Source organism: Lepus europaeus, chromosome 6, assembly GCF_033115175.1.
Source record: "Lepus europaeus isolate LE1 chromosome 6, mLepTim1.pri, whole genome shotgun sequence".
NCBI classification, from domain to species: Eukaryota; Metazoa; Chordata; class Mammalia; order Lagomorpha; family Leporidae; genus Lepus; species Lepus europaeus.
Window position 1 is genome coordinate 43,992,390 of NC_084832.1, and position 11,936 is coordinate 44,004,325.

The window sequence follows — 11,936 nt, forward strand, 5'->3', positions numbered from 1 at the left end:
GATTTGTAAGCCTAGACATTTCAAAGAGTTGAAAATGTCAGGATGTTCTGGTATCTTTGACAATACAATTGTTTTGAAACTTAGTAATGTTATTGTTTCTGGTAGTTTCACACATATGAAAAACAGCCAAGGCTCTTCATCTTTCTTAAGTTTTGAAGTCTGAAGTCTTTTTAAACTCATGACATCTGTATTCACCACTCTTGCTCTCTCATAATGTTATATAGATCGATAACACATGAAAAAATGGTGAATTTGAAGGTAACAACTTTCCTTCCAATTTGCCAACATGGTACTTGTCTTCTATGACATGACATCCATGTTACCCCTCATGTAGACTACCAGTTCCAAGTCCACCACTCCTAGCTAGTTCAGTTTGAGGTGTTGAAGCAGTTAGACTAACTATAGAATCTTTTTTAAGACTTTATTTATTTATTTGAGAGGTAGAGTTATAGACAGTGAGAGGGAGAGACAGAGAGCAAGGTCTTCCATCTGTTGGTTCACTCCCCAAATGGCTACAATGGCAGGAGCTGTGCAGATCCAAAACCAGGAGCCAGGAACTTCTTCCGGGTCTCCCACACGAGTGCAGGGGCTCAAGGACTTGGGTCATTTTTATAGCATTGTTCTTAAACACTGTTGTAGGCAGGGAGTGCAGCCCTTAGTAAATATGTCACTTTTTTTTTTTTAAATCTCTGCTTGAAAATTAGTATCACTAATCTGAGTTTATTTCTTGCAGGAATTAACTGAAAACATCAGGACCTAAGTTCCACAACTGCAGACCTAGACTATTTCTGACATTTTATTTCTTTTTAAAAAAAATTTATGGCCTGTGCCACAGCTCACTAGACTAATCCTCTGCCTGCGGCGCCAGCACCCTGGGTTCTATTCCCGGTTGGGGCGCCAGTTTCTGTCCCCGTTGCTCCTCTTCCAGTCCAGCTCTCTGCTGTGGCCAGGGAAGGCATTGGAGGATGGCCCAAGTCCTTGGGCCCTGTACCTGCATGTGGGAGACCAGGAGAAGCACCTGGTTCCGGCTTCGGATCGGCGCAGTGTGCCGGCCGCAGCGCATCGGCAGTAGCGGCCATTTTTGGGGGTGAACTAAAGGAAAAGTAAGACCTTTCTCTCTGTCTCTCTCTCTCACACTATCTAACTCTGCCTGTTTAAAAAAATTATTTAAATTATACAAATTTCATGTGTTTCATATATGCAGATTTAGGAACATAGTGATACTTCTCCCTATTCTCCCTCCCACTCAAGCTCCAACACTTTTTTCTCCTCCCTCTCATAGTCCCACTTTAATTTCTACAAAGATATATTTTCGGTTTATTAATTATCATATAGTTAACCCTACACTAGGTAAAATAGTTCAACAAATAGTAATGATGAAAAAAAAGAAAAAAAAAAACTCCTCCTCAACAGAAGAGACAAGGGCTATAAACAGTCATCAAATCTCAAAATGTCCATTTCACTCATAAATATTACAGTTTAGGTAGTCTATTAGTTACTTCAGATCATGGCTTTTCAGGACTGGCTTATTTCTCTAAGCATAATGGTTGCAAAAGACAGGATTATATATATATATATATATATATATATATATATATATATATTTTACAACTGAGAAGTACTCCATATACATATATATATATATATATATATATATAGAGAGAGAGAGAGAGAGAGAGAGAGAGAGAGAGAGAGAGAGAGAGGTCTTCCATCCGCTGGTTCACTTCCCAACTGGCCGCAACGGTTGGAGGTGCACCTATCCAAAGCCAGGAGCTAGGACCTTCTTCCAGGTCTTCCATGTGGGTACAGGGGCCCAAGGACTTGAGCCATCTTCTACGACTTTCCCAGGCTATAGCAGAGAGCTGGATTGGAAGTGGAGCAGCCAGGACTTGAACTAGTGCCCATATGTGATGCCGGCACTGCATGTGGCAGCTTTATCCCCTACGCTACAGTTTCGGCCCCTCATTGCATTTCTCTGATGGTTAGTAGCCCTGACCATTTTTTTGAATGTCTGTTGGCCGTTTGAATTTCCTGTTTTGAAAAAAAGTCTTGACTATTTCGTAACTGGATTGTTTGGTTGTTGATGAGTATCTAGAGGTTTTTGTTTTGTTTTGTTTTGTTTTTTTTTGTTTTGTTTTTTGTTTTTTTAAATTCTGGATGCAAACCCTTTATCAATTGTGTAGTTTGCAAATATTTTCTCCCATTCTGTCAGTTGCCTCTTCACTGTACAGAATGTTTCTTTTGCAGTGCAGAATTTTCTCAGCTTGATGTGCCCCCATTTGTCAATTCTGGCTTTGATTGCCTGTGCTTCTAGAGTCTTTTCCAAGAAGTCTTTGTCTATTCCAATGTCTTGCAGAGTTTCCCTGATGTTCTCTAGTAATTTGGTGGTATTGGGTTATAGATTTAGGTCCTTGATCCAGTTTGAATGGATTTTTGTGTATGGTGTAATATATGGGTCTAGTTTCATACTTCTGAACACGGAGACCTGCTTTTTCTAATAAATAATTATCAATTTTCTGATCTTTGAGCCCTAAAATTCTACTGTTTAACTCTACTTTGTTTCTATTTAATACTACATATTGGTTTGTCTTATTTTCAGTATTCCTTTAAAAGTTAGAATACACAGTTAAAACTAGGTTTAATGGCTTAAAATGATAAAATATTACTGCCCACCTAAAATTATCTAGGTAAGCAATATGGTGTTTATATTGATATGTCCTCTCAAAAGTTGAGTGGTTTGTTTTTTTGTTGTTGTTGTTGTTTTTGTTTTGTTTTTTTTTTGTTTTTTTTTTTTTTTAGCAAGTCAATTATTCTCTACCATTCCTGGTAAGTACATATTCCCTATTACATACAATAAAGTATAAGGACTAAATTTATATTTCCCATTTTTTTCTACAATATAATTCATGTTAATTTGGGATTTTAACTAAAATATGGATCAGGAAATATATTACATTTAGGATATCATATCAAACAAGGCAAGTTTCACTTAATGCATGTCTGTATCTAAAAATGCTTCTTTTTTTTTATTGTTTCAAGATTCATTTATTTGAAAGGCAGAGTTGAGAGAGAGAGAGAGAGAGATTTTCCCATCTGCTGGATCACTCCCCCAAGTGTCCACAGCAGCTAGTCCTGACCAAGGCCACATTCAGGAGCTGGGAAATCAATCTGGGACTCTCACATGGTACATGTGGTACACCCCAGTACATGAGTCATTGCCTGCTGACTCCTAGAGTGTGCACTAACAGGAAGGAACCTGGGATCAGGAGCAGAACTGAGATCCAAACCCACATCCTCCCAAATGGGTTTCGAACATACTTTTTACACTCTTAAACCTCTGGGCCAAATGTCTGGTCCTTTCTACATATCTATATGAATTATTGAATTCTTTTCATTCAGGCTTTGACGACCATCCTCCTACAATTTGCAAGTTAACTCAATATTTAAAATAATTTGTCAAAATAATCTATTTTTTATTTGTAGAAATATTAAGAGGATCTAACAGCATTATTTTAAAACCAATTGCTACATATAATAATTGGTAAACAACATGAACAATGATACTGAGTGTTGTTTCAGTGCTTATGTTGTTAAATGGCAAATAGAGGGCAGAAAATGAGCTCTTTCTTCCATGGAATTTTCTGTACTTGATTTGCTACCACCCAGTTTTTCGGAGTTTTAGTCGCTTTTATTTCAGTCTAAACTTAATCTATTTATGCAATCACTTTAGACAAACTAGATAGCTTTCAGATTAGCTGATATTTATTACAGATCCTAATTGTATCCTAAACTTCAATAACTGTTAATTATCAATAATAGCAAAACATTCAACCAGAATTGGCCTCTTGCTCTTTTGAAATGTTATTCACAGAGTATGCAACTCAAGGTTGACATTACTGAAGAGGATAAAAGAAACTACTGAGCTAATTATTTTTTCTGTTTGTGTAACACATATGGTTCACTTTCAATATTATTGCCTTCAGTTTGTTGGATAATATTTAGCCTCTTCAAAAACACACATAATTTTCCTTCTGAGGTTGGAAACAGAAATTGTAAGGAGTTATGCCATCATTTTGATTGTCATTTGTTACCATTGGAATTTTCCTATTATTTCATAATGGTGAATTTCAATACATTTATATGTGTCATGAAATTTATAGCCAAGCTACAGCAAGTAAAATAAACTGAAAAGTGAAGTACAAATATTTTATTTTATTTTTAAAACAGGAAATAGAAAGAGCCCTACTAATTCTGGTGCTGATTTTAACTGAGAATTCTATATAGTAATCCAATGTCTTTCTCTCAAGTAGAGAATTAAAATGGTTTTGGCATCATCATCAAGTTACTATTTCCATAGAAAATTAAAAACAGTCATAAAGCATATGGTTATCAAATTAAAATTTTTCATAGGCTGAAAAATTAAATGTGGGTTAAATTGGGAAAATAATGTTAATTTTAAAATGCCATATCTTATGCCATGGTTTCCGATGTTCTCTTTGTTGAAAAAAGAAAGACCTCTTTCATGTAGGCATGCATTTAAATTTGAAACAATAGGTAAGGCAAGATTATCTCTGAAATGAAAGAATATTGAAATATGGTCAGTCATACCAGACACGTGAGTTGCTACCAGCTTTACATTTTAAAATGTGTTTTTTAATTGACAAGTAAAATGTGTACACATTTATGATATCATAGAATGTTTGATGTATATTTACATTAAATGTTCAAATTAGGGTTACTGTATTTTCTCAAATGTTTGTCATGTCTTTATTGTGAAAACATTTTTCTTGGATAATCATACTTTTCTAAGTATTACATAGTATAGAAGACATATAGTAATGTTTTTATGAGACCACTTGTTTTTATTACCTTTATTTAGGATACTACCATTTAATGAGAACATTAGTATGTATATGATTACTTATTTGTGTTTCATATGATTCATAATGAAGACAATGCATGATAATTTACTATGGATAATTTTTAGCTTGTGAAAAGTTATAGTGTAAAACAATTGTATACAAAATTTTCATTTTTGTCGCTTTATTTTCTTAAAATGGATTAGTGAATTCTATTTATTGAGTGCCTTTTAAACTCATAGATGGCATTCTATATTCTTTACATTCTGCAGTGACTTAAAAAAGCAGAAAATAAAATAAAATAGAAGTTCTGTTATTAGAGAAAAATGTTGTTTACCTGATACCCATATAAAAAGTAAAATATAATGGTTGACATTGAAGTCCAGTGAGTCAAGTTGCCACTGTGACTTCAGCATTCAATGTGGGTCTGTCAGTTGAGTCCTCCATTCTCTGTTTCCAGTTCAGTTCTAAAGTGCACACGCAGGTAGCAGATAATGATTCAAATACTTGGGCCCCTGCCACCCACATGAAAGACTTGGTTGGCCCTTTCTCTCTCTCTCTCTCTCTCTCTCTCTCTTACTGTCTATCTGTTAAAGAAATAATTAAAAAAGGGAAGGGGGTGCTGCGCCATGGCTCACTTGGTTAATCCTCCACCTGTGGCGCAGGCATCCCACCTGGGGGACTGGTTCTAGTCCCGGTTGCTCCTCTTCCAGTCCAGCTCTCTGCTGTGGCTCCGGAGGGCAGTGGAGGATGGCCCAAGTGCTTGAGTCCCTGCAACTGCATAGGAGACCAGGAGGAAGCACCTGGCTCCTGGCTTCAGATAAGCGTAGCTCTGGCCATAGTGGCCATTTTGGGGGTGAACCAACAGAAGGAAGACCTTTTTCTCTGTCTCTCTCTCTCTCTCAATGTCTAACTTTATCTGTCAAATAAATAATAAAAAAGACTTGATTGGTGACATTGTGATTCCTGGCCTCTGTATGTCCCAGCCCTGACTATTGCGGTCATTTGGAGAATAGGTCAGTTGATCTCTGAATCTCTCTGCCATTCAATATTTTATATGAAAATTGTGTAATATTTCAGAATGTTATAATTTATAAGATGGATACAGGAGATGAAACTAGAGCATAATAAAAGTGATCAGCAGGACAAGGTACTCAAAATACCTTTAAGGTGGCAACATATTTGAGAAGACAATTTCAGTCAAGTGGATCACCAGGGCAAAGCTTTGAGGCATGAAAACAACTATGATGTTTGAGGACCAGAAAGGCTGGTCAGTATGTATGAAGTGGGTGAAGAAAAATCGTAGGAGCTGAGGTCAGAGAGAAACAAGTGCTTTTTGAAACCTCAAGTGAGAATGTGCCATTTGTTGTTGGTTTTACAGCAAAATAATGATATATTATCAATATAGGTTCCCTAACAAATGCTCTGACATCAGAAAACAACAAAACCCTATATATTATATTATCGTATATCTGCTTATTATGTATATTTGAACCTCCAGAGAAAATATTCTGAGAACTCAAATATAAAACCACTTACAGTTTTTCAGTATTACATATTGGAAATTTTGGATGTTGTAAATCTTCATATTTTTATCTTAATATCTATCATTCAAAGCTATCAGGAAAACTTTATATTTCTTATTTCTCATAGAATAAAGTTAGACATATGGTAACAGGATTATCAGTAATGAATGTGCAGTCAGTGTTCATCTGTACTCCTGCAATAATTGAAAAATCACTTATTTGTAAGATGTATTATGAATTTACTCCTATGTTGACACAATGTTATGAAATAAGAACAAAGCAATTTTTTATTATTGATTTGTATAGATCATTTGCATCCATATAAATCCTGAACTTGCATTTGTTTTTTTAGTCATAGATTTATTCACATAACTCAACCAAACTACTCAATTTTGTTCCAAATAATAAATGCAAAATGAACATTAAAAAAATCCACTTAAGTAATTTAAAGCTAATATACTTCCAATATAAGATGATATTTGTTTACAAAATTATTCTTTAATCTGGTTCTTAGCTATACTTTTTGATAATTTCTAACAAAATTCTGAGTGTAATGAGAGGCATTGAATTCAAGCTATTTTTCAATAAATAGTATGGCAATATTTTTCAATAAATGGTATGGCATTTACATACAGGTTATGTGCTTTGTAGAATGAATGTTTTGTTAGAGTATTTACAAATTAAGTGGTCTGGAACAAACATGTCAGGAAAGTAGGTATATTGATAAATTATTAAATATCCATATTTGTAATTAATGTTTTCATGCAGTATTTTAAACTCTGTACATGGAAGGAATTACCAAAAATGTCCATAGTTATCAAAAAATTATCCTGCTTAAAATGTCTAAGTTATTTGCTGCAGGTTATATGGTATATGTGACTAAGAAATTTGAACACAGAAAGAGATAAAAAAAAAAACTTTTGGAGTAAAAATGTCAAAGAATAAAGAGCAAAGAAATAAACTCAGAATTATTTTCTCTTTCAAAATAAAAGCAAAATGAACTTAGTCTTAGCATATAACTGAAGACATGAACTATCACATATTAAATAGGAGAGCAAATTTGTTATACCATGAACAGATGCACATTGTACTAATTTGTACAGTATTCTGAATATAAAGTGCTTCATTAAGCAAACCTCTCTGTTATGTGTGTGTGTGCACATGTGCAGTTGTTAAATAAAATTGTCATAGAGCTGAAGATTATGATCTACATGAAAAAATATTACTTACAAATTTCTTAGTGGTATAAAGAAAATAATAAATTGAAAGAAAAGATACTGGAAAATCACTGACAATCTACCTAAAAAAGCAGTCTGTTGCCATGGCAGGTAATTAGAGGAAATCTTTGAAAATGTGTATGAAGAGAGGGTGGGAGTGGAAGTATGGAGCAGAAAGTGCGTGATCCAATAGAAATCTTTCCCACCCCTGTATTTCAGGGGTGATTGAAAGGTGATAATGCGTGCTACACAAGAATGAGTAAGAATTAATCAAACAAGAAGCTTCCTGGTATGTCAACCTCTCTGAAAAAAATGAACTTTTTACTGACAGAAGAGAGCTTTGCATGAAAGGAAAACTAAAGTCATGTCTTTGTTTGCTTTTAAGTTCATTCACATCCCTTTAACAGAGGTGACAAAATTCATAGATAGCTTGAATGCAACCCAGGACAAAATTAACTTAGGTATGCAAATCTTTTTCCTAGCATTATTCCTTCAAAAACAGAAAGAAATAAAATTTCCATGTACGTTGGCTGAACATGTTTTCTGAAGATTGCTGGTTTCTTGTACGAGAAATAAAAACTTTATCAACTCTTATTTTAGCATATGAAGACATTAAGAGAACAAATATATAGTATCAATAAATAACAAACATTTTTCATTGTACCCAGTTTGGGGATTTTGTTCCTGAGTTTTTGCTTCCCAAGTGGGAGGAAGCACTAAGAAACAATTCAAAGACTTGCATCAATATACTTTCAGTGAAACAGGTAAGTATCTCATTTCTTATATTCAATAATAAATACATTGTTATCACACATTGCAAACATATGCATGAAGAAATCTGAAGGAGAAACATCCAAGTGTTTCTGAGAAATAAAATACAAATCATATCAAATTGATTGACAGATTAAACATATATCAACACTTGTGATGGAAAAAGAAAAAAATAGGCTGGCGCCGCAGCTCACTTGGCTAATCCTCCACCTGCGGCGCCCAAACACCAGGTTCTAGTCCCGGTTGGGATGCTGGATTCTGTCCTGGTTGCTCCTCTTATAGTCCAGCTCTCTGCTGTGGCCTGAGAAGGCAGTGGAGGATGGCACAAGTGCTTGGGCCCTGCACCCACATGGGAGACCAGGAGGAGGTTCCTGGCTCCTGGCTTTGGATCAGCACAGCGCGTCGGCCGTAGTGGCCATTTGGGGGGTGAACCAACAGAAGGAAGACCTTTCTCTCTGTCTTTCTCTCACTGTCTAAGTCTGCCTGTCAAAAAAAAAAAAAAAAAAAAAAAAGAAGAAAGAAAGAAAAAAGAAAAAGAAAAAATAAAGACAGCAGTTTTGTCTAACAAAGAACAAGGGGCCAGTGCTGTGGCACAGCTGCTTAACGCCCAGGCCTGAAGCACCAGCATCCCATATGGGCACCGGTTAGAGACCTGGCTGCTCCACTTCCAATCCAGCTCTTTGCTATGGCTTGGGTAAGCAGTAGAAGATGGCCCAAGTCCTTGGGCCCCGCACCCACATGGAAGACCTGGAAGAACCTCCTGGCTCCTGGCTCCTGGCTCCTGGCTCCTGGCTCCTGGCTCCTGGCTCCTGGCTTCAGATCAGTGCAGCTCCGGCCATTGAAGCCAATTGGGGAGTAAACCATCGGATGGAAGACCTCTCTCTCTCTACCTCTTCTCTATTTTTGTAACTCTGACTTGCAAATAAATAAATAAATCTTAAAAAAAAAAAAAAAAAGAACCAGAGCATACACAAGCTGAGAGAACCATAATTTAAATAACCACCAGGAGAAATGAGATAAATTAAATATAGATTAGCATTTAGGCCAACTATGGCAGGCATACATTTGTTTGTTCATGAACATTGACTGCAACATTATTTGAAGGATAAGACCATATAAATATTCATGTGGTAAAATTTAAAGTTAACTGTTTAAAAGATGAATTAAGAGTTAAACAAGGGGTCAGCACTATGGCATAGTGGGTAAAGCCTCTTCCTGGAGTGCCAGCATCCCATATGGGCACTGGTTAGAGTTCCAGCTGCTCCTCTTCCAATCCAGCTCTCTGCTATGGCCTGGGAAAGCAGAAGATGGCCCAAGTCCTTGGGACTCTGCACCCGCATTGGAGACTTGGAAGAAGCTCCTGGCTCCTGGCTTTGGATCAGCACAGCTCCAGCCGTTGTGGCCAATTGGGGAGTGGCCAAGAGTGGATGGAAGATTTCTCTCTCTCTCAGTCTCTCTTTCTTTCCCTGTGTAACTTTTTCAAGTAAATAATAAAATCTTTTTTTTTAAAAAAAAGTTAAGCAAATATGACTATTAAAAGTTTAAGTCAGTAGTATGTTAGTTTTGAATTGGTCCTATACTTCTCTCTTTTACTTATGGCTTTGACCATTTCTCTATTCATTAATACACTTTGAAATGTGATATTAGAGAATGATCAGACATGGAACATATCCTATATGTATGGCATAGTCTTCATACCATATATGAAACTCTCAATCATGGAAGATAAAAGTTTACCTATTTGAAGAAATGATGGACTAGAGTCTTGCTTACTTCTCTTTTCTAGTTTCCATTCATGTCCAAAATTCCTACAGCACCATGGACAGCTTAGGAACTGTAGATTGAAAACAAATGTTCTAAATTTATTTTCATACTAAAATTGTAGATTATTAAAGCTACAAGATGTACTTGTGTTTATGGACACTCAATGTCTCTGGGATACCAAAGGAATTGCCGGTTGGTCAGTTCACAGCAAAGTCAGTGCTGGTTAGTAGACTCATAGATTTATTTATTTTACTTTTCACCTAGCTATGACAAGTGCTATAATAATATGAGCAGAATAGCAGAGCCAAAAATGAACACAGAAAACAAGTGTTAACTTTAAATATTATAAATACACTCTTTTCCTTCTTAGTAAATTTACTGATAATGAGTAGGCATTAAATACCAACTGGTTACTTATATATTTTCCTCATTGAAATTTTCAGGGTATTTTGCTTATATGGTAGTAGTCTTATATCAGTATTCCTTTTTTAAACCACAAGAAAGAGAATATAATTTTAATTTAAGAAACTATATCTTTGTAAGACATTTCTAATGAGTCATTATCATCTGAATATTAAAAACAACCTTTGAAAAAGTTTTACTTTTTTGTGAGAATATTGACTGAGATTGTTTCCCCTTTCTTCATAATGTAACTTTGTGTACAATTGTGCACAGTATTAATGAAGAAAAAACAACAAAAGGCAAAATGAGGGCGTTATGAGTTTTTTTTTTTTTTACTTTTCATTCACTTCCTATTTGATAAGATTGTGTTTTACCATGATAACTAAGTTTTATCACACCACCCCTCTTATTTTTTCAAACTACTACATAAAAGAGGCTCTAAGCTGAGTATTCACCTATAATGTAAATCAAAACGTCCTAATGAAACAAGATATACTGACAAAACTATTAAGATAATTTTCCAGTCTGTCCAATATAATAAAAACCTGTTTTTCACTCTTTGCATAACATGTCTTTTTTAAAAAAAATGATTTTAATTTATTTGAGAGGTTGAGTTACAGACAGTGAGAGGGAGAGATGGAGAGAAAGTTCTTCCATTCACTGGTTCACTCCCCAATTGGCCACAATGGCTGGAGCTGGGCCCAGCCAAAGCCAGGACCCAGGAGCTTCTTCTGGGTCTCTGGCACAAGTGCAGTGGCCCAAGCACTTATACCATCGTCTACTGCTTTCTGAGACCAAAACAGATAGCTGCATTGGAAGAGGAGCAGCTGGGTCTAGAACCAGTGCCCATATGGGATGCTGACTCCACAGGTGGAAGATTAACAGAAACAAAAAAATGAATCATGAGGAATTACTACAAATAGCTATATACCAACAAATTAGAAAATCTAGAAGAAATATAGATTTTTGGACACATACTATCTACTAAAATTGAGTTATGAAGGTATAGAAAACTGAAATAGACCAAGATAGAGATTGGAGCAGAAATAGACACCTTACCAACAAAGAAAAGCCCAGGGCCAGATGGCTTCACTCTCAAATTCTACCAAAGATTTAAAGAAGAACTAATTTTAATTATTCTCAAACCATTCAAAAGAATCGAAAGAGAGGGAACCCTCCCAAACGCCTATGAGGCTAGAATCACCTTAATTACAAAACCAGAGAAAGATAAAACAAAGAAGAACTATAAGCCAATATCTCTTATGATGTAAAAATACTAAAAAAATTCTAGTTTATCATATCTAACAATATATCAAAAACATCATTCACTGGGACCAAGTGGAATTTATCCCTGATATGCTGAAGTGATTCAATGTACATAAATCAATAAATGATAC